This window comes from Protopterus annectens, chromosome 5.part1 (genome assembly GCF_019279795.1).
Source record: "Protopterus annectens isolate FY-2018-M chromosome 5.part1, PAN1.0, whole genome shotgun sequence".
Lineage (NCBI taxonomy): Eukaryota > Metazoa > Chordata > Ceratodontiformes > Protopteridae > Protopterus > Protopterus annectens.
This window is the reverse complement of record NC_056736.1, coordinates 334,394,470-334,419,379: the sequence shown is the minus strand read 5'-3', so window position 1 is coordinate 334,419,379 and position 24,910 is coordinate 334,394,470.

Below are 24,910 nucleotides of genomic sequence, written 5' to 3'. Positions count from 1 at the left end.
GGTGGACTTCTTTGAGACAGTTACCAAGGCTATAGATGAGGGAAAGGTGGTCCACACAGCCTACCTAGACCTCGCAAAAGCCTTCAACACCATTCCCCATTCTGGTATTATAGACAAGCTCACCAGCTTGAACATAAACCCCTATATCACGAGATGGGTTGCCAACTGGCTCATGGACAGAACCCACATGGTAAGAGTTGCAGGAGCTAGGTCTGACTCTAAACCGGTTACAAGTGGCATTCCCCAGGGCTCTGTCCTAGGACCCCTCCTGTTTGGCATATACTTCTCAGAGGTACAGGCAAACACAGGAGGACTATGACTGACCAAGTTCGCAGATGACTGCAAACTAGGGGCTATAATTGACTCTCTGGCTGACACAGACATCCTCCAAAAGGGTCTCACTGAGACAGATGCCTGGTGTCAAAACCATGGCCTCAAGCTAAATGCCAAAAAGTGCATAGTCATCCCCTCTGGAAAAAACAAAGTACCCACAAACTAGCACATAGGAGGTAGCCCCCTAAATACGAAAGACGTAATAAGGGATCTGGGGACCCAAATAAATAGTAATCTCTCCTTTGATAATCACATTGCCAAAGTGGTTATAAAATCCTTCTATGTGGCCCACCTAATCACAAAAGTGTTTGCATCCAGATCAAAAGAGGTCATTGTGCCCTTGTACACATCACTCATCAGACCCATCATAGAGTACAACGCCCAATTTGGGATGTACCTTACAAGACACCTGCAACAGCTGAAAAGGCCACAGAAGTACCTCATCAAGATGATCACTGGCCTCAAACAGATGCCCTATGCAACTCAACTGAAGAAACTCCAGCTATACTCAGTTGCATACCACCTACTCAGAGGTGATCTCTGCCTGACATACAAGGCCATATCCAACCGCCTAAAGAAAACCATATCCTCTCGAGCCACACGCTCTAGGGATTTGAACCTCACCACAACAATAAATAGGACGTGCTGGAGGGATAGATTCCTGTCCCAGAGACTTCCCATGCTCTGGAACAAGATTCCAATCTACATTAGGCAGACCTCCTCACTAACATTCTTCAAGAGGAACCTTGACAAGTGGATGGGAAACAGAAAGTTTACCCTGGGGATCACTTCAGGGGCTCTGCTGGACAGAGGCACAGGGAACTAATCTAAGGGGGCGGCGAAAGCCAACACATTCTGGCTAGGCATATAAATGTCTTTGGGCAGATAGCCTAGTACCTACCTATGAACCTATGAACTACTGCAAAGTCCCTATCAGCACATTCTTTGGTAGTTAACTGTGGAAGCTGCATTGTGTAAGCACAGAGAAACCCCATCCAGGCACCCTCCCACACACACACACCCACACACAAACACATGCATATGCACACAGCAAAACACACACACAACACATATGTTATACCTGTCCCTGTTGCTAGAACACACACACACATACATGCATATGCACACAGCAAAACACACACACAACACATATGTTATACCTGTCCCTGTTGCTAGAACATCCATAATGTCTCCTTTTCCCCTGCTGGGTAATTCATGGATAAAGGGTATGGAAGAGGTTGATAAACTGGATAGAACAAAAACTAGACCATACTATTCAGAACAAACTTCCACTGAAGAAGGGAGAGGGATAACATCTAGTATGAGGGTGAAGAATAGGATGTATCTGACTTATTCAGCAGGGGTTAGTAGAGTTTGTGAGGTAGTGAAAAGAAACTGGCCCATCTTGTTAGTAGATCCTAAAATAAGCATGGTAATAGACTCTACCCCTAGGTTTAGTTTGAAAAATTGTAAAAACCTGAAGCAGCAACTTTTGTTACAAGCAGAACAGATGCAAGGAACATCTTGTATCACAACGCAGGGGAACTCATGCATGTACAGCTTGCAAAACCTGCCCTAGTATTTGGCCAGTTTGTATGGTGATGCATTCCAGTTCTAAGGAGCCTATATAACTCACATTCTATGCAGATTGTTCCACTAGAAACATAGTATATATATGGCTAAGTGTAAACTATGTGAATGTTTCTATGCTGGAAAAACTAATCGTATGTTGAAGGAGAGGGTACTGGAACATCTTAATTATATACGTAATAAGAAACTGACTAATGCACTGGCAAAGCATGTCTTAGAAGCAGGAGACAACCATAGTTTTAAATTCTTAGTGCTACAAAAAATCTTAGAAAATTTAAGAGAAGGTGATGTGAGTAATGAAACAGAATGTGTGGAACTCAGGTGGATAATTGATTTTAAAGCATATGCCCCTCCAGGTCTGAACAGTGCCGTCTCTTTAAAACCTGTTCTTAGGAAAAGGAATTTGCCTCATTAACTAAATTGGTATCATTGGCTGTAATAATGTACAAATGCATCTTGATTAATTGTCTTTGTATTAAGGTCTGAGGAAGCAGGCAACTGCAAAAGCGCTTACCTATACTGTTTGTTTGCAGACTATTAAAGAATTTAAAGTGTTTTACCCTACTCTCAGCAATTGACAACTTTTTTTGTTACCTCTAAACTCCCCAGAACTTACCTATACCATGATGGATGAACACTACCTTTTGGCCATGTTCATTATCAAAATGAGCAAGTAGCAGCCATGCTAATCTGCATGACTGAATGATTTTGTGAATCATTCAACACGTAGATTTATTCCCTGAGACAATTCCAGGGAGAAAAAAAGAGAAAGAGAGAGAGAGAGAGAGAGAGAGAGAGAGAGCACATGGCTAATTTGCATATGCCTGTCTCCAGAACTATCTCATTAGCGTGTAGCACCGCTGCAGAGACAGACAGATGTGTGCTGCACTTCTTCATGCAAAAGCACTGTGTTAGGGATGTTTCTGAATATAAAAAGGTTATGACAAAATATAACCCTCATAATTACCTTTGTGAATTCACATCTATTTCTTTATATAACAATTGTTGCTTAACATTGTGACAATAGGAGGTACTGCCAGCACAACTAGCTGGAATTTTGTAAATAATTATATGTCATTTGTAAATATCAAACTGATTTATACAAGATGCTTGTGTTACAAATGTATTAGAACTGTATGTCTTGTGTATATCAAACTGATTTGTATAGATGTTTGCGTTAAAAAGGTATTTGTAACATGCACTATTGTAATTTTTAAATGTATATGTTTTAACCGAGGAAACTGGAAGGTTAATCTCAGTCCAGCAAATTTTAAAATATATCTGAAATTAAATCACTCTACAGGATAGGCCATAAAGATGCTATCTCACAGGTTTCAGTGTAGCCAGAGACATAAAGTCTGTACTAGGAAGCTTTCTGTATTGTCTTTGGGGTGAACTAATTACTACGCCAGAAGCATGGATGTATGAAATTGTTTTGGCTTCCAGCACCTGCTACAGATCTGAGCAAAAGCCCTTGTGTGTGTATTTTTTACAGGTAGGTGCTAAATCCTGACAGCTTCCAGCAATGGGGTTTGCATGGGAACTAGAAGTTAGATGGCCAGAAGTGATGTCATTCTGCAAGCTATCTCAGAAGCAATATTTTAGATATTATTTTGAGAAGTCTCTTAGTGAGACTGGGCATTCTGTATTCTGTCTTGGGCCTGACAACTAGAAGGACCATTCACCACATCATCTTCCTTGCTCTATTAAGTAAGTAGGGAATAGTGATTCTCTTAGAGTCAGTCAGGAATATAGTGAAGCTTAGTTTAGATATTGTTTTTCTTTATTTGTCTGAGCCTGTCCTTCAATGTTATTTTAAATATTTCCTGTGATTTGAACTATGATGTCACTGTGAATATATACCTAGTATTTTCTTGTTCTTTTATTATTTATTATTAAATATATATTAAACCTTTAATTGTGGCTGATCTTTGTAGAACTATTTAAGTTTTGAGAGTACTTGCATATTTATTTAGTGACACTGTGTGGGCCAATCCTAATAGCCTTGCTCTTGGTCAATCTACCATTTGTATTAACATTAATATTACACAGTAAATTTGGACAGCCTTTGTTAAGGGCCTTAAAGTATCTGGTGAGGACTTCTGGTGGCAGTAACTACCTTATAGTTTTGGGCAAAAGGGGGCATAGCTAGTAAACCTGTGCCAGCCTTTCACATGTGTATTTGAGTGTGTGTGTGTGTGTGTGTGTGTGTGTGTGTGTGTGTGTGTGTGTGTGTGTGTGTGTGTGTGTGTCAGCTACTTGGGCAGGGACATGAAACAATGGTTGGACAGACAGTGTTGGAGGATGTGGCTTGGAACCCTGGATAAGAACTCAACTCTGTAGTTGTGCCAGTGGGGAGTCTTATTGATGATCTGGTTCAAGAGAGAGAGAACCAGCCCCCAGAATGACTGTGCACCCTGTATGCTCTTAAGGGAAATTGTGCTTGATTGTGCTTAATGCTTAATGCAGAGAGCTGCATCTGGAGATACTGTGTGTGTACCTGTTATCCTCCCAGTGAATGTCCTTCACTGGTGCCAGTGGTGAGGATTGAGACTCCTTGGTTACTGCCCAGAGGTGGAGGGTCATCACGAGCATCATATGCCACTCTACCCAACAACAATACCACCTGCTGTAAAATTGTAACTTTCAATTCATTAATATTACCATTATGCCTTTCCCACATTTGTCAACCTCAATAGTGTAATTTCTTTTATTTCTTATATCTCTGATATGTTTCTGGACATATTTTTTCTTTTTGTCTCACCTGTGTAGACCAAGTCACACTAACATTTAATTGCATACATAATCACTTCTGAATTGCATGTACATTTCAGTATGGTATTCATTTTTCTACCATATTCAAATATTCTTACAGCTAATCTGCATACAGAACAATTTGCACATTAGGATAACACCCAGATATTTGGTGTGGGTCTTGTAGAAAATATAGTATACAAAACCTGTTTGCAACAAGAGTTCAAGTGAAGGGCTATGATTACTGCCCTTTTAATGCATATACATAATATATATATATATATATATATATATATATATATATATATATATATATATATATATATACACAAGTATGCTATAATATACAGAATATATACCTCATTTATATATTTTATACATCATGAATAGGCCAGTCCCAAACAATTTAAGGTTTTACAACTCTAGTCCAACAAAGAAAAGTAAATGTCAGTCCTCTTTTTTTTCTTTCCTCTTCCCACAAAATTTATTATTATTGTTGTTGTTATTATTATTTTATTTTTTCACTATTAGTGTTATTAAAATCAACATATTTATTAATTTATTTGTGTTATTATTTTAAATGCTAATATGCTGCAAATAAATAAGTTACATTATAATCAGTATGAAATCATAAATGGCCAAACTATATGCAGATAAAGAGATATTCCAGCAAGGCTTTGTTGACAATAGCATAAATACAAATAAAGGAGATGTGCAGCATTTACTAAAATAAGATATATAGCTTGCTTTTTGAATTGTAAATTGTTTGCAGTAATTTAAGCAAGAAGTCTAATATAAGTCTGCTAGAGTTACATAAACCATGTTATTGGTTTAATATTCAAAACAACATTCCCCAAGCACATTGCAGATTATCAACTTGCTTCCTAAAATTTCCAGTTAATATATGTGCTTCTCACATTTTGTGATAATTGATAAAAACATATTAAGTATGGTTCCTTGTAAATTTAAAATTGTGCTGTAATGTAAGTTGCAACCAGTGCTAACAATATTATTAATAAAACATTTTCTTTATAGTTTGTGACAAGTTATATTCCTATTAGCAAAATACATGCCTTTTGTGAGCTACAGGCATTATAGAGTACACAAGAAGGGGACATTTATATGTTACCTTTTAAGACAGTATCTTATGGGCACTGTAGAAAGTCATGAACTGAGTATAATAAATTTCAGTGAATGATATATATTACAGTGGAGATATACATCATTTTCTGTAGCTAATATGTTCATTAAGTAAAAGAGCATAGTTTCTGAGATAGATGAATGAAACACTATATTCTAAATGTAATATTTTGAATGAAACCTTTATGTATTAGATATATATTTATTTGATATGATAGCTAAAGTAGACTCTCAAATTGTACAGCTTTAAATCCTATTTTTTGAGATATGGTTAATTTCATCTTTAGATTTATCAATATTATTCAAATGACTGCAGTATATCTCCTAGGTAAACTGCATAACTGACATATTTCTCTAACAGAATTAAAATTCCTAAAAAATAAAATCAGATGCAATATTGTTATTTAAGAGAAGAAACTATTGACATCTGGCCACTTGATTACCACATATAATGCTAGGATTGTGTTGTAGGTTGTCAAAATAGTAGATTTTTTTAAAATCTGAAATTGTAATAAATTTAGTCAAGTTTTAATAATTCAACAAATAATTTATGAATGTTAAAATGTACTAAGATGTATTCTTAAAAAAACAGAACACAATGATTACACTCTATGTTTTTGAAAGTCTTATTCCAACATTCTTATGAAGTTGGGACTCATTATAGTTTTTATATACAGAATTGAAAGCCTGAATAAGTCTTTCTGACCTGGTAATGGGATAATGTTGATAAAAACCTGCTGATCTAATGCCCAGCTCCAGATAATACCAGTAAAACTTTGATAATCTAACCCCAGTGATTTTACTGTTTTTGCTGCCAAGAGTTTATAGCTATTTTACAGATTTAATAGACCAAACAGGCTTTATCATTTCATTCAGGATTGTTTTAAATATTTCCTTAAATACTTTGACAAGTAGACTTCATAGAAAGTAACAGAAAATAGATTGGGTATATATTCATTCTTTATGACAGATAGTTTTGAAATAAATAAAACTTTGTAACTACCATTTTGCAGTTTCTAATTTAATATTACTCTACTACTCCAGCATTTTAATACATTATTTATAATATAACCTGCATTACATTAACATAAATTAATCCCAAAGTATTTTGGTTTAGCTGAAATACTTATCTCATGAAAATTTAAAGAGTTTATGACATTTTAATAGTCAAAAAATGGAAGTAATGCAGATATATTTATTACTGTGACTATTAGACTGAATACACTGCTCATTTTCAGAAGTCTGCTGTCTGACGTTACAGAGGTAGATATTAGATTTGCACCTTTTCAGGTCACAATAATGTATTCTTAGAAGTGGAACAGCTTAGATACTCCACCAGGGCTCATTCATGGAATTTTGATATTTTCCTTATAAAGGATACCAATGCTTCAAACTAACTTAAGGGATGGATCAATGAATCTTAGAGAGACATTAGAATGCAAAAGAAATCTATATTTGCCAGATGTGAATTTTTTTGAAATTAAGCTAAGAGAAGTGTCTGAAATATAAATAGAAGAAAGAGAGAGAGGAAAACTTAAAGTTATGTCTGTAGCACTGTGGCAAATTAAATTATGTTGAAAAAGTAATTGAGAGGGTGTGTGCTGTGATAATTTGCTGCTTCTTCTTCTAGAAATAAGTGCGTGTAAACATAAGTGAAAATGTTAAAGTTGCAAACATGCATCAAAGGTGAGAAAATCTTGTTTTTTAATGGAGGGGCAGGGATATTTCATCACCTAGAGCTTCAGTTTACCATTAAAAGAGAGAACTGGGGAAAAGACTGCACAGGCTACACAGGATGATAATGGAGCAATAGTATTATACGCTGTAATAACTCCTTTGGCTGTTGCCTGGGAGTTATAGAAATTCATTAATTCTTTGATAAATCCCAATGAATATAGTTATAAAAACTTTTCAACAATTAAAATTGACTAAGGTTAGGTTTTGTAATGTACTGAAATTAATGCATGTTTCTCCAGAAGTCAGATTTTAGCTGCTGTGGTCTCAATAACTTTGTGGAAGCACTAAATCCTGATACTCCTACCCCACCTTTTAATAAAGTATTCCAACTTGAAATGATTATTCTCTTTCGGAATTTTATCAAGAGTATAAAGTTAGGGTCTGTTTTCATAGTTTTTGAGTATTAGCCATTGTTATTCTGTTCCCCATTCCAGGCAACAATAAATTAGTACCAAATAACTATTGGCCCATCTTTCTTTTAACTTTAAAAGGTAAATTTAACCTAAGATTATTGTCAGAATAATAGAATATATTGCACCATATCACACCTCAATGTCACAGAGCTTTGTTAGGGGCATAGCCGGCTTTAGGCACCAGCGAACCCTGCGGTCACTTGGGGTCCCCTATTCCTGGGAGGGCCCCCAATCACAGCAAGTTAGCTTATCTTGATATTTTGTAACATATCTGTTAAGCCAACAAAAGCTAGTACAACAATCTTGTATACTTAATAAAACAGGTGGGTAATAATTTTGATTTGTATCTTTAAAATTCAAAGAAAGATATCTCTGGTTATAGTAACAGTGTTTTATCAAGTAACTGGCTTCACAATTCCATTAAATATTTTACCACTGACGTAGTGCCCCTGGCTCAGTTAAACCTTACTTGTGGACATTCACTTCACTAAAACTAACAACAAAGTTAGCTTTAGGTACCTGCAATACCCGTGGCTGCAGAGGGGCCTTAATCATCCTTGACTGTGGGGGGGCCCCACAGAAGCTATTGCTGGATGGGGAAAATGAAGACAAATGTATTTATTTTCTGACTAAGTACTTTAAAGTGAACAGGGTTGTGATATAACCCTGTTAGGATAAAGTTGATAATGAACATGAGCAAGTTAAGCACTAGAGAGATCAGTAGCCCAGAGTGCCTAATGTCAGTGCAAACCTTCTACTTCCAATATATAGGGATGGTTTTCTTTTTCAGGGAATTTTATAAATACTGGCAGAACACCAGATACTATAATTCACAACTTTTTTGCTGAAGAATTCAGTGCAGTGCCAACAATAACAGCAGAATAAAGGGTCAAAATCAGGAACACATTTTAAATATTACTTTAATTCATTTAAAAAGTTAATAGAACACCTTTTCCATCAACATGCATTTTTGGACCATAAGAAATATAAAACTGTGATGTCTGAATGTATTGACTGTCTGTAATCCTGAATAATTTACCAGCAAATCAAACTTTTTTGAAAGACAAAGCAGAATTATAAGCAAAATCAGGAAATGTCTATGAAATCGGGTACTGTGACAGCTATGCATTACTCCTCAGTGAGGTAAATAAAAGTAACTTACCCCTGCTGCTGTATGATGATTACTACAAAGCAGTCACTGATCTGGTGTGGCAGTTCCAGTGTTGCACAATGTATTGCTATTTGATGAAATAAGAGCAAAACTCGTACTGCTATTGCTCGTGTGTGTGTGTGTGTGTGTGTGTGTGTGTGTGTGTGTGTGTGTGTGTGTGTGTGTGTGAGTGTATAAACTATCACTGAGTTTATTTGTGCATACACCCAATAATGCCAAGACACGTGCACTATTCTTCTGGGTATCATCAAAAATGCAGCTAACAAGTAATTATATTTCAAAAGTAAGGCATAAAATATGTCACAGAACATTCAGACACTTAGATCTTATCAGAGTCTTGTGGCCCCCACTTCCCAGACTGCATAAATGGATACAGAGGGCTCCATTAATCATCCTTAACTCTGTGGGGGTCCTCACAAAAAAGCTGTTGCTGGTTGGGCTAAAGTGAGGTGAAAAAACATATTAATTTTTTTAATGCGCTCTTTAAGCTGAACAGGGGTGTGATATGACCTTGTTAGGAAAAAGCTGATAATAGGCCCTCTTGTCAACTACACCCATTCTAAAACCAGCTTTTCTCAGATATGTGTGTACAGAAAGCTGTTGTAGGTTATGTGTGGGTGGATGGGGGGCTGAGGATTGTGTGGTTATCTCTTCTTTCATTTTTATCACAGTCAAACTTTAGAGGTATTTGGGCTGAGGACAGTGTGAACGTCATTTGTTTTACTCTTCTCACAAACCTCAACATTGTACAAAGAAGGTTACTATAGCTTGTGTAGTGTCAGTGTACTTCCTAAGAGCAATAGAGTACATTACTGGAATGGTTATTTTTTCACTTTCCTCACAATCACACATCAGGCACATAAACAGGTGGCTGCCTTTGGGGGTCGGGGTGATGAGTGAGCAGGTGTGGTATGTATATATGTATCAGCAGTTACTTGAAATACGTGACTGTGCCAATTTGAACCTCTGTTTTCATTCCGGTCTGACACCAGAGGGATGTATTGGCAGTGATGATCTTTTGGGGAGTTAGAGAAGCAAGCAGTATTCCCAGATAAGACCGGTGTACCCTCATACAACATGTGACTTGCTAGTTTATTGAGAATTTCTATTTTGTCAACTTTGAACATTAAGCTTTGGGCACAACTTATATCTTCCTTGAAAGAAAAAAATATAAGAGTGAAATTCTTTTCTTACACATGATTTTTGTTGATGACACCATTAAATGGTTGGGACAGTGCTCTAAAATGCACCCCAGAGCATCTGTAACCATATCACTTCTTGGGCCCTGCCTTATTTAAGTTATTTCATACATGGTTATTACTGTGCTGGGTTGGTCAGGAAAAATATGTTGAAAGAATGCAAGGAAAACTAAAGCTGAACAACAACAATGAATTTCTTTCCTTAATTATAATTTATGTTTAAGCCATTATTAAAAAAAAGATGAAGAGTAAGACAAAATGTGAGGAAAAATAAGAAAAAAGTAATGTGCTTGGTATGACGAACCCAAGATGGGGGGAAACAGGGGAGGACTGGAGGGTGTATGTGTGTGTATCGGTGGGGGGGGGGGCTTTAAAAGCTGGCCTATGGCACCATTTCACCTAAGTCCAGACCTGTACATAGATTGTTGTAATCTATCATTGTTGCAACTAAATGCCAGTAATTGTAAATTTCCCTTTCTGAAATGGGCCAACATAGTGTGATGCATAGACCTGTTGTAATGTAAGAACATTGTAGCTACAGCTCAGTCTGTGCGTACTACTTCTAAAAGTTTGCAGTATGAACTAAACGGTTGCTTAGGATGGGTGGCAGTGAAACAATGACAGACTAGAAGTGCCTATGGGGCCGCCAACTTGACATTTGCTGGGGCCCCTAAAATGCTAATACCGGCCCTGGCTGGGGGGGGGGAGATGCAGAGGTACATATACAGTTTTCAAAAAATTAAGTTTAAATTTGCTGCATTGTTCCACTTGCTCTCCAGAGGCTACAGCAGCTTCTTCCAGGTAACACAGCATGAGGCGATAATGCAAATTAGCGGGCCCCTTTTTCAAAGCAGGAAGCTTATTTCATTGTTACTAAACTGGAAAGGACATCTAGAAATTGGTGTTTTTTAAACACATTACAGTGCAGTCCTTTGCATCACATACTCCTTGCTCAACTGTCCTGAATGTGCAGCATGCCCTTGAGTTTGTCTGCAATATTTGCCCTGTCCCCTGCAAAAAAATGCATTTTCTGGTAAATCAGTGAGGATTTCAGTGGGTCGGTAATGCTAGAAATTAGCACTTTGTGTATTTAATTCACCAGAAAACAGCCATCACACAAGAACAAGAAGTAGTGAGTAGGGTATATGCTCCTGTTTGCAATTCTCCACTCACTGATGTCAGTAGACCATGCACTGTACTACTTAGTTCTGGCTTGGTTACTGACAGTTGCTTGGAAACATCAGCTCTTGTTGTTTAACATTTTAAAATTATTTTTGTTGTTGTTGTTGTTGTTTTGAAGAAACTCCTGCATGGTCACAGCACATTTGACAACACAGGAGTGCATAGTGGCTGATAAGGGACTGTTTGCTGTTGTCCTTAACTGGATATTTGCCCTTTATCTTTAACTAGACAGTAATGCCGCAGTGGTATGGTGGTAGCATTGTTACCTCACAGCAAGAGGTTCTCCTGTTCGATTCTCAGCTTGGCTTGGGAGTACCTTCTGTGTGGAGTCTGCATGTCCTCCCTGCGGTTGGGTAGCATTCGAAAGACATGCATGTGTAAATGGGTGTGCCTTTGTTGAAGGTTGGGCGTCAAGCTGGCACCTCAGCGTTTCGTAAAAATCTACTGCCAATCATTAGCGGACCGGAGTTCTACTGTGGTGACCCCTTACCGGGAAAAGCCAAAAGACAAACAAACATCTTTAACTAGACAGTGCTTCGGGGGATTGAAAATGTGAGATAGACTCCATAATGTTCTCCTTGACTGCATGCCTAGTAACTACCTATAAACCTAAGAGGTTTAAACTAGTCTGTGTTTACATTTTACATATCTGGGATGTTTACATAATTTATATTTAGTCACTTTCTGAAAGCATAAAAAGATGGCTGCAGTCTTAACACACCTTAGTGCCAGTAATTCAGATTACTTATATAATATCTAGCTATAGAAGGACCCTTAAATGTACATACACTTTACAACTCTTAATACACCTTGTCAAGCCAATATGGATTGGGTTTCAAATAATTTCAGTGAGGTAAAACAAAACATGGGAGGCTTTTCTAGGGAACAAAAATTGTAGTTTCAGGGATTTGAGAATATATATTAGCCGCTGTGGTGCAGCGGTAGTGTTGTCGCCTCACAACAAGAGGTTCTCCTGTTCGATTCTCGGCTGGAGAGCCTTCTGTGTGGAGTCTGCATGTCCTCCCCGCAGTCGAGTGGTATTCAAAAGACGTGCGTAAATGGGCGCACCTTCGTTGAAGATTGGGCGTCAGGCTGGCACCTCGGCACCGTAAAAATCTACTGCCAATCATTAGTGGACTGGAGTTCCACTGTAGCGACCCCTAACTGGGAAAATCTGGAAGAAGAAGACAAATGGGTGTATATATAAAATTGCCACATCTGCTCTCCTGTACCTTACTAATGTTATTGCAAGTGTGGCAACACCATTCTACATGTCTTAAGATCCAAGGTTGATCAAATATTTTAGAGAAGTGGCTACCCTATTGTAGACTTTTCTATATGGTATTTAGCTGAAGTGTCATTTTAGAGAAACCAGATATGTTACTTGTAGGTGCTTGCAAGCATTGATGATGACCCTTCTTGACAGGTCAAATGTTGCCTCCTAGCTGCTAGGTATAGGACTAACTTTTTAATTTTTCAGCCACAGACCACACTTGTATCATGTTTTTATTTGCTACCTTTCCATTTTTTTTTCAAAAACTGGAAGTTTGTTTCAAACAGAAATAAAAACAAAACACATTGTTGGCTGAAACCAAACACAAATACTCTATACATATGTATTTTAAACTTTAGAGTGTTTGAATTTGCTTTTAGCCAACAACGCATTTTGTTTCTTTTTTATCATTTTTGCACCATTGAGAAGTCATTGGTGGGTTTTTCATTTGTAATTTATTTCAAATTATTGAATTGAAAGGACATATGAATTATGTAACTGTCATGGAGTGTGGATGGATAATGGAAGTTAACATGATTGAGGTAAATGAATGTTGATGTAACTTATTTCAGTATGTACAGAATTTACTTTGTATATACATTTTCTAAATTTCCTTTTATGTTACTTAGTCTATAGTGCCATATGATATATAGTTCATAAAGTTTGCAGGTTTTTATTTTGCTAGTAATGTTTCAGAAAAGTTTTGGATATTTAAAACAATGGAGAATAGTATAAAGTTACCTAGGCTTATTTTATAATTAGGTGAGCTAGATACAAATAACTTATACTATTATGGACAAATCTTGTTTTGAAGAGTAAAAGTAAATATTCACATCATTCACCAAGGCAGTGAATGATATAGCAGTCCAACAGAAGTTAGAAAATTAATAAAGGATTTATCTAGAATCACAGGCACATGATTTTTAAACACCGAAAGCCAGTGCCTCCAAGGAAAAAAAATGGCTACCCTGAATAAGCACTGGGTAAATTTAAAACTGTTAAGCATACCAAGATGATAATTAATAACACCTTTAGTTTTATATCTCTGTCTAGCACTACTGGATGCTATTGCCTTATTACAAAACAAAAACACAATTGGTTGTCTCAGAGCGCATTCCTGATTCTTTTGATCCACTTTCAACAGTTATTCACCACTGATTAGTTTTTACAGTTTCTCTGCCACTAAATAATACAGTTAACTTATTACTTCCTCTGATGTAGATTATATGCAACCTTGAAAGGCCATTACATTAGACAAAGTGATAGGAAACAGCTTTGTCCAAACTGGGACCTATGCTATGTAATAACCTCCTTACTTTACTAAGAGATATTAGAGATCACCTTATGCTTACAGAACATCTTCGGAACTATTTAATTTTGTTTGGTAACTGTAATTCTTCCTGGACATAGTCTAATAAACTCTAATAAACACTTTAACTCAGTTTCATGCTCACTAATTGTTAACACCATTAATTTTATGCAATTAAATTACGTCTGGGATGCTATTGTACAGATGTAGAATGCTACCTTATATAGCTCTTAACCTAAAACTTTAAATAATTTGTTTGTTTTACCTTGATTTATGTTTATTGTACCTCATATTATTGTGGTGTCTACAAAATAATTTATGTTTGTTGTACCTCATATTATTGTGGTGTTTACTAAAGAGAGCTGTTTAATTAATTAATTCATTCATACATACATTAATTTTTGAGAATCTCCTTAATTCATTTTAAGGTCATGGTGAGCCAGAGCTGAAACATTCACTCAAGAAGATGGGTGTAAGGCAATGAAGCTCATCATGGATGGCATGCTAACCCATCACAAGATGTATATACACACACACACACACACGCATGCACACACAGGCACACACACGCACACACACGCACACACAGGCACACACACGCACACACACACACACACACACACACACACACACACACACACACACACACACGCACACACATATACACACACACACATGCACGCACGTACGTACACACGCACACACACACACAAGCACACATTGATCAACAGGTAAATGAAGAATAATTAGCATACACTAATTTATTTAAGTACTGGCTAGATATATTAATCGATAAGCCATGTTCCTATCACAAACACAAGTAGACTGACTAGCTAATACAAGTAAGTTGGCTACTAATTAATGTCAGTAATATACAAACAAAGAATCAAAACAAGATAAATGCAGAATTTTTGTACATTCATCACTGATTGCGCTCTTTATGTTCATTATGGTAATATCACTTCTTCTCCCAGATTTCCCTGCTATGTGGTCCCACATGGATCAAAGCTTGGTCTTATACTTTTTAACTGCATATTATTGACCTCCCAACGAACCTGCTAGCTTTAGAGTTAAGTACATATAGTGATGATCTTCTGTTATTATGAAGGGGCCTTAATTCACTCTGCACTAAAAGAAAATCTCAACAAATTCTTTGCCTGGTTCTCCAGCAATGACATCCAAGTAAATATAGTCAAAATTCATTCTGTGCTTTTTATAGGTTCATAGGCTGGTACTAGGCTATCGGCCCTAGGGCCTATACAAGCCTAGCCATAACAATTCCCTGGCTATTTCTTCCCACAATATTTACTTCCCTGGACCCCTGTGTAGCAGGGCGAATGACATGATCCCTGGAGTGAATTTCCTATCTCCCATCCAATCCTCAAGGTTCCTTTTGAAGAGGGCCAAAGAAGCACTCTGCTTGACATGCATGGTCTGGGGAGTCTCTGGGTCAGGAATCTATCCCTCCAGCATGTTTTGTTCATTGTGATGACAAGGTTTAGATCCCTGGAGTGTGTGGCTCTGAGGGATTGGGATTTCTTTAAGTGTAGCATGTCCAACAGCTCTGGGTTTGACATGGCATTGTATGTTAAGCAGAAATCACCTCTGAGTAGACGATATGCGACAGAGTATAGCTGGAGTTTTTTAGACGGTCAGCATAGGGCATCTGCTTTAGGCCTGTGATTATTTTAGTGAGGTATTTCTGCAGCCTTTCCAGTTGTTGCAGATGTCTTGAGAGGTACATACCAAGCAGGGCATTGTATTCTATAATGAGTCTAATGAGGGATGAGTACAGTGGGACAATGACCTTCTTTTTTCTGGATTAAAAGCCCTTAGTGATGAGGTGTGCCACATAGAAGGATTTCCTGACTGTTGTGGCGTTGTGGTTATCAAAGGTGAGGCCACTGTCCACCTGTGTCCCTAAGTCTCTTATCACACTTTTGGTGTTTAGTGTACTGCCACCTATGTGGTAATTCACGGGTATATGTTTTTTCCCAAAGGGGATAACTATACATTTCTTGGCATTGAGCTTGAGCCCATGGCTCTGCACCAAACATCTGTTTCTGTAAGGTCCTTTTGTAGAATATCGCCATCATTTGGGGATTCAGTAATGGCTCCCAGTTTGCAGTCATCTGCAAACTTTGTTAGCCAGAGACCCTGTCACTTGTCTGGAGCTGGATTTGGAGTCGGCTACTTTTACAGTGTGGTTTCTGTCAGTAAGCCAGTTGGCAACCCATCGAGTGACGTAAGGATTAATGCCCAGCTTAGTAAGTTTATCTATGATTCCAGAGTGGGGGGTGGTGTCGAAGGCCTTGGCAAGGTCCAGATAGGCTGTGTGGACTGCCTTACCCTCATCCACAGCTCTGGAGATTGATTCAAAGTCAGTCAGGTTCAGGAGACAAGATCGGCCCTTCACGAACCCAAACTGGGTGGGGCCAGTGTTTGAAGGTTGCCAATGTCTTTGTTTATAAGTTCCATGATAATATGTTCCATGGCCTTGCAGGTCAGGCTCATCAGACTGATGGGGCGGTAGTTTCCAGGATCCAAGATGGATCCCCCCTTGTGGAGTGGGATAACTGTAGCTGTGCGCCACTCATTGGGCACGAAGCCTGAGGTGAGGCTATGATTAAACATGACACTTAGGTGAGGTGCCAGTTCATTTTGTAGTTCATGTAGTACACAGCCTGGGATGTCATCTGGTCACATGGATACTGTATTCTTAGCTTTGGAGAGTGCGTTTTTTACCTGCGTGGCCGTGTCATTATACAGGTCAGTATCTGCAAATATCTAGGCCTTCATCTTGATCCTTCTCTTAATTTTCACCACTAAGTGCCACTATCAGCTGTGTTGTTTTACCCCTGTTAAAATAAGCATGCTGCTTAATTTTTTTTTATACATGACATCTTTGTACCAATACCAAAGAACATTCTCATTTGAAAGCCTGAAATGCAATCCCTTTAGTTGGTTTAGGAAGCTCCCAAAGGAAAGTCTAATCATGAAAAACAAACCTTCATTAAATCTGCTGTTTTCTCGCATTTGAGTTACATAAATTATTCTGATGAAGTCTCCGTTGTAAGGAGACGAAAGCGCTTAATCGATCCTGGCTACTGTGTTATGGACTTTGTTTTTGTCTAATGAAGTGAGTTTTTGGATTAAAGTTATTTGGTACCTATCGAGTGGCCTGCCTGCTTTACTAATAGAAGGATAACCTTTATTGTGCCGGAGACTTTTTCGTTTGTATCTGTTGGTGTTCTGCTTTTGGTTTACAAGTTGTTTTTCGGTTTTCGGATACGAGGAATCCTTTTGTAAAGTTTTTTCCAAGAAGTGTTTCAGCATGAATAATAGCAGTATGCTTAGCGAACTGCTTCGTGTTATCCAAAACCACACGCAGGCTGATAACACGCAGGCAGGCACAAGTAGTGGAATTCCATGCGCCCAGAGCAGCCCGAAGGACCCAAGGAGTGGACGTACAACTAACGGCTCGAACGAGCAGCCTAGTCGAGAGAGGCAAGGAAGTTATGGGGCAGCCAACGGCAGAAAACAACAAAGGACAGTCCCTAATTTGACTACAGAAACGGGCGATTTTCAAGGCGAGGACCATGGTTTTGAGGAAGCGTACAAAAATATAGACTTTGTGACTTGGTTAAACAAAACATTCCAGGGGCATACTGGTGAAAATGACATGCCTAGAGCCAAGGAGAGCAACAATGACTATACTTATAAGGACAAATGTAAGCTTCTTAAAAAACTTTTATCAAAATACAAGTCCTTGTCCATTGAAAATTGGTACTTTGAACTTTGTATTAAGGACAATATTGTACCGAAAGGCCTAAGGTTGAATAGGTTCCCCAATAGTGTATATGGGGACCAGGTATTTTTTAAAGAAATTTGTAAAATTTTAAATAGTTGTGGACTGTCTATTATCAAAGCAATGACGGAGCATAATTCTAAAACCATGCATGATATTAAAAAAGAGATTGACCAGTTACAGGCTGACATTAGTTGTGATTTGTTGTTTGCGATGGATGAGTACAAGCATATGTATTACCGAGTGCTGCATGATATTGATGTGTATATTAATTCCAACATTAAGAGAAAATTAAAAAAGCTTAATAGGGACCTTAATGAATACAATGCAGGGACAGCATATATTCATAGTGAAAATTTTAATTCCAATTTTAACGCTAGAAACTCTAATATGCCTAGATACAGGCAACGCTCGTTTAAACCACAGGGTCAAACGGGTGATGGGTTTGCACAAACCAATGGAACATATTTTAGGGGTGGATATGCACAGGGGCAGCAGGGGAGATACAATGGATATAATAGGCATAATTCTAACAAGGGACACTATGAGGACAGGGGAAACAGTTTGTTAGACGATGATTTCCCCATTCTAGATGGTGAGCGAGGTGCAAGTAGAATGGGCTCACCCGAGATGGTTGATGAGGTGAGAAGGTCCGAGAGACTAAGAAACAGGAACCAGCAGTCTTATGCACAAGCTACAAATAGGGGGAATTTTGTTGGAAGGAAAAAGGGTGATGAACAGGTTTTTTAACTACTGTGGACTATGACATGGAGCAGTGTGAATTAACAACAGTGGATAATTCTAATAGTGCAAAGCAGATTATTTACACACATAATAAATTTAATATTTTTAATTACACAGGTATTGAAATTAAGCTGTGTCATTTCGAATTATTTACTAAAGGATTTTCTTTTGTACCAGCCAAACAACCTAGTGTGGAGAAACTTATGCATGATGTAAAATTATTTACAAGAAAATTAAACCTCCAACATATTAATTGTGAGGCTATGAATCAGAATAACAATAATTTTAACAATAATTTTAATGGTAATAAAAACAAGTTTGTTAGGCACAGTGTTTGGAACCCACCATTACAACATGAAATTTTAAATTTTGAACAATGTGCTATGGACAGAATTAGGAGAGAATATAGGGCCCATGCCTCGAAAAATAGTAATTTAAGTAAAGAAGAAGAAAAGCTTTTACATGATTTGAGCAAGAATAGGGAGTTAAGGGTGATGAAGCCTGATAAGGGAGGGGGTGTGGTTTTGATGGAAACCTGGGATTATATTAGAAAAATGAAGGAGATTTTGGACAAGGATGAGAATTACTGTCTCATTTCTAAAAATGAGATTAATATACAGTACCAAAAGATGGATATTATTTTGGAGGATAATTTATTGACTGGTTTAATAGACATGCCATTATATAATTATTTTAAAGTAAAAAAAACAGTTATACCGGGTATATTTGGAATACCCAAGGTACACAAATCCACACTGGACCCTCCACTTAGGCCCATAGTTGCCTCCCATGGATCCAAAACCCAACCCATGGCAATATATGTGGATGCCATGACTAAGCCTATATATTCTAAATGGAAACATATTCTTAAGGATTCATGGGATTTCCTAAGTAAAATTGGAAAATGTATATATTTGGAAAGCGTGTTTTTTATTACTATTGATGTTAAAGAATTATTTTCTGTTATCCCTCAGGGCATTGGGATGGAGTGGTTTGAAAAGATATTATTGGAAATGGACTGGCTCTCACCCTTGGATTTTAGAAATGTTTTATTGAATATGGAACTTGTTTTAAAATATAATTTTATCTACTTTGAGGGTGATTATTATCACCAGAAGGAAGGGGTGGCCATGGGGTCAGCTTGTGCCCCAATCTTTGCAAACACCATCATGTTATACTGGGAAAGACACTTTATTTTTAACACTGAATATAATCAACATATCGTTGATTATTACAGGTTTTTGGATGATATTTTTATCCTTTGGAAAGGTACAAGAAAGGAAATAGAAGTGTTTGTAGAGTATATTAACAGTACAACGTCATTTTTGAAATTCACACACAATATTGATATTGATGAGACACATTTTTTGGATATTAGGCTGATTAAGGATAAGATTAATAAATGTTACAAATCCCATATATACAGGAAGGAACATTTTTCGAATGCCTACTTGCATTACAATAGTGACCATCCTAGGCAGTTAAAGAAAAACATAGTTAAGGGCCAGATGATTAGGATGGCCAGAATGATTTCTGACAATGATGAATTTATCAAGGAGATCTCTTTTCTTGAAGGTTTGTTTAAGGAAAGAGGGTATCCGATACAGCTTGTCTCCTCAGTGAAGGAATATGTGGTCTTAGGAAGAAATACAAGAAAATACATTCCACTTTTAAATTCAGAAACTGAGGTTATTGAAAATTATGTTGAAAATGTTAATACTATGATGGGTGAAGAAATTAAGTATACCCCATATTTAACTACAACCTATTTTTACGGTACAGGGTGGTTTAGAAGAAGTATGAATGTGATCTGGGACATGTTTAAACACGTGGCCACTAGAACTGAGGTTTTTAAGAATAGTTTGAAATTTAGTTTTAGAAGAAATTTTAACATTAAGAATATAGTGGAAAGAAAAGGGGCTTGTACAGATGGGGCCAGTAGGAAACAAGGAACTTTTAAGTGTGGGAGGTGTGCCCAATGTTCATACATTCACGAGAGCAAAGAAGTTAATATATCCAGTATCCCTCTCAAGTTAACATCGAAGCATTACAGTAGTTGTTACACAAAAGGAGTAGTGTATTTAGTGTTCTGTAAAGAATGTGAAAGCTACTACGTTGGAAAAACGGAAAGAAAATTAAAAAACAGAATTTATGAACACATTAGAGATATTAACAGACGTAATGAGAATAATGCTTTATACAGGCATGTGATGAAATGTGAAAAAGCTGACTTTAAATTTTGGGTTCTTGAGGTGGTAGGACCCTTAGAGAGAGGAGGTGACTGGGAAACTAAGGTCGAATACAGAGAAATGATTTGGCAGCTAAAATTGAATGCATGCTGTGACAAAGGTTTAAATGACCACATTTCTATCACTCCAGCACTTAAGCTATTGGCCGCAGATCCCAAAATCACTAAATAAAACTACACAATACAATAATATCAACAACATAACAAAATTAAGTGAACTGCACAAATACTATATACAAGTCCATTTTTTCTGGTATTTTTTCTGGTATATATTTTTTATCCATGTAGCATTTTAATATTGGTATGTATATATTTATTTATAACATTTATACAGTGGTATACTTATTATATATTTATGTATTTATGATTATGTTTTTATATATTTATATATTTACATATTTATAGTTATTTATTTATATAATCCATATATTTAATATTTATTAAATACTAATATATTTATGAATTTAATTATATAAATATTGTTTAAGCATTCATAACTATGAGTATTATGTATTGTTTACTTTTATATGCTTAATCAATTGATGGCTCGGTAGTTTCGTTGAATATTATGATATTATTATTGAATATAACAGGTTCCATTTTAACTGATTTTTTGCACTCAAGAGTTTTAGGTTCCCCTGATTTAGATGATTGGAAATTATAGTTCATAGGTCCCTTATAAGTTCTCAGCTATAGGTTATTTATGGGTTTGTTTAGGAATGTATAGGAACTCAGACCGATTAGGTTAAAGTATTATGAGACTTTGTACCTGTATCTTAATGCAAACTTTTTTAGAAAAACTTTTTTAGAAAAACTCAGCCTGTGACTGATATATATGCTGTTTGTTTCTGTTTTTGTATTTTGGTCCTGTTTTTGTTTTTTGTTTTTGATTTTATGGGAAGGTTAATGTGCTTCGTTAGGAATTAACATCTTATATTAAGTGTGTCCTTTAAATGAACACTACCTTTTATATGAAATCCATCTATTAACAACATTTTTTAGAAGGGCTATGACTTTAAGGCTGATTAGTGTTCAGTATTTTGATTGTTAATTAATGAATATGGTGAGTGTATAAAAAGCGCATTTGAGTTACATAAATTATTCTGATGAAGTCTCCGTTGTAAGGAGATGAAAGCGCTTAATCGATCCTGGCTACTGTGTTATGGACTTTGTTTTTGTCTAATGAAGTGAGTTTTTGGATTAAAGTTATTTGGTACCTATCGAGTGGCCTGCCTGCTTTACTAATAGAAGGATAACCTTTATTGTGCCGGAGACTTTTTCGTTTGTATCTGTTGGTGTTCTGCTTTTGGTTTACAAATCTGCTGTTTTATTACTCTAGTAGACCATTTCACTCATCACTGTGTACTTTTGTACTCTATTAACACTCTGTGTGAGAGTACATTAATTGCTGCTGTTTCTAGGTAGCAAGATCTTAATTGGTCAAATAAATTAGACATTCCTTACTGTATGTTAATATTTTTCATAATTATATTTACTCTAGCAGAGTTTGTATGACTCCTTACTTTTATACTACTTTAATTTCCTATTAAATCTATCTGTATAGTATGTGCAGACTATTATTATTGCATCTCTTCTAGCATGTTTCATTTTTCACAGTTGTATTGTAACTTTATTTTTATATCTGGAACTTTTCTCTTCAGGCCTCGACTGAAAAGGGGCCTTGTTGCCCAGTTGGACTAGTGTGGTAGTAAACAAATGCAAAAAAAAAAAAAAATATATATATATATATATATATATATATATATATATATATATATATATATATATATAAATAATAAAATTATACTACTGTAAATATCTCTTAAGTCTGAGACTGTATAATTGAATGTCACTTAAACTATTTGTCAAACTGAATGTACAATCTGTACCTGGGTAATGGCTGAGAAGGGTCAATAGACCTTTCTACTTACCTGGTTATCAAACCTTAACTGAATAAAATAAATAAACAAATTTATAAATGCTTTTCATCGGTCATTTACTTTTTACTGTTTGTCGTAGGTGCAACTAACACTAGGCAAGAATGCAATCCAAATTGTAGCCTGCTACAGATCCCTCACCATGCCCCAAGATTCCCTCTCCACTTTTCTTAACATACTGGAAAATATTAAGGTACAACCAAATACCCTAATACTGGGTGACATCAAATACCCCGCCATTAACTGGGAAAACTACTCATGTACCAACACATTTGCTCAACGATTTTTGGAATTCATAACTTCCAACACCTTGGATCAACTTATCCATACCTCCACCAGGGGCACCAATATCCTAGACCTGGTAATTACCAACATGGGCGACTGATGCTCCACACCAGAGGTCAGCTCCTCATTGGTCAGATCTGACCATAAGCTAATCTCCCTAGACATCCATATCCCGCCCCCAGCCCCATTAAGGTAACCACCATAAAAAACGTCTCCAAAGCCAACTTCATGCTTCTTAAGACAGAAGTGACAAACTTCACAATGCCTATGCAGACGGAAAGTAGAAGTACAATTGCTGAATCTTACACCAATGCACTGTATGAACACATACACGAGTGTATGGACCGTGCCATCCCATATAGAACCAAGACACTCTCCTCCAAAAAAAGGAATCCAATCTGGTGGTCCCCTGCCATAAACAAACTCTACAACAGAAGAAAGAAACTGTTGCAAAAAAGAGTAAAATCCAATGATTGGAAAAACTCCCTTGTCAGACTCAAAGAAGCTGAGATCCCTCATAAAATCCTCCAAAGCTAGTTACAAAAACAAAATCACCACAGATTCTAAAGACAACCACAAGTCATTCTATAGTTATCGCAAGAATCTCAATGGCAACACTCAGATCTGCTCTGAGTTACAGCACAATGACATTAAATATACAGAACCAACTGATATTGCCAACATCCTGGCAGATAGGTTCAGTGCTAATTTCACACCTCTCTCACCCCCTAAAGAGCCCATCTCAATACCGGAAGAATGCCAAGTCCCAGTAATCATGGCTGCACTGGTAAAAACCACACTGTCCAAAGCCAAGAATACAGCATCCATGGGACCAGACAACATCCCGGGCTGTGTTCTGCATGAACTACAAAACGAACTGGCACCCCACCTAAGTACCATGTTCAATCATAGCTTCACTTCAGGCTTTGTGCCTACTGAATGACGCACAGCTATGGTTATCCCACTCTACAAGGGGGATCCACCACGGACCCCGGGAACTACCGCCCCATTAGCCTGACGAGCCTCATCTGCAAGGCCATGGAACGTATCATCATGGAACTTATAAACAAAGACATAGGTAACCTTCAAACTCTGAACCCCACCCAGTTTGGGTTCGTGAAAGGTAGATCATGTCTCCTAAACCTGATTGATTCTTTGAAGCAGTCACCAGAGCCGTGAGCGAGGGTAAGGTGGTCCACATAGCCTATCTAGACCTTGCCAAGGCCTTCAACACCATCCCCCACTCTGGAATCATAGATAAACTCACCAAACTGGGTGTAAATCCCTATGTCACATGATGGGTTGCCAACTGGCTCATTGACAGAACCCACACCGTGAAAGTAGCCAACTCCAAATCCGACTCCAGACCAGTGACAAGTGAGTACCACAGGGTTCAGTCCTGGGTCCCCTCCTGTTTGGCATCTACTTCTCTGAAATTCAGGCCAACACAGAGGGTCTATGGCTAACAAAGTTCGCAGATGACTGCAAACCTGGGAGCCATTATTGAATCCCCAAATTATGTGGACATTCTGCAAAAGAGTCTCACTGAGACAGATGCCTGGTGTCAAAGCCATGGCCTCAAGCTCAGTGCCAAAAAATGCATAGTCATCCCCTTTGGGAAAAAACATGTGCCCATGAACTACCACATAGGTGGTAGACTACTTCACCAAAAGTGTGATAAGAGACCTTGGGACACAGGTGGACAGTAATCTCTCCTTTGATAATCACATAGCCACAGAAGACAGGAAATCCTTCTATGTGGCATACCTCATCACAAAAGGTTTCGC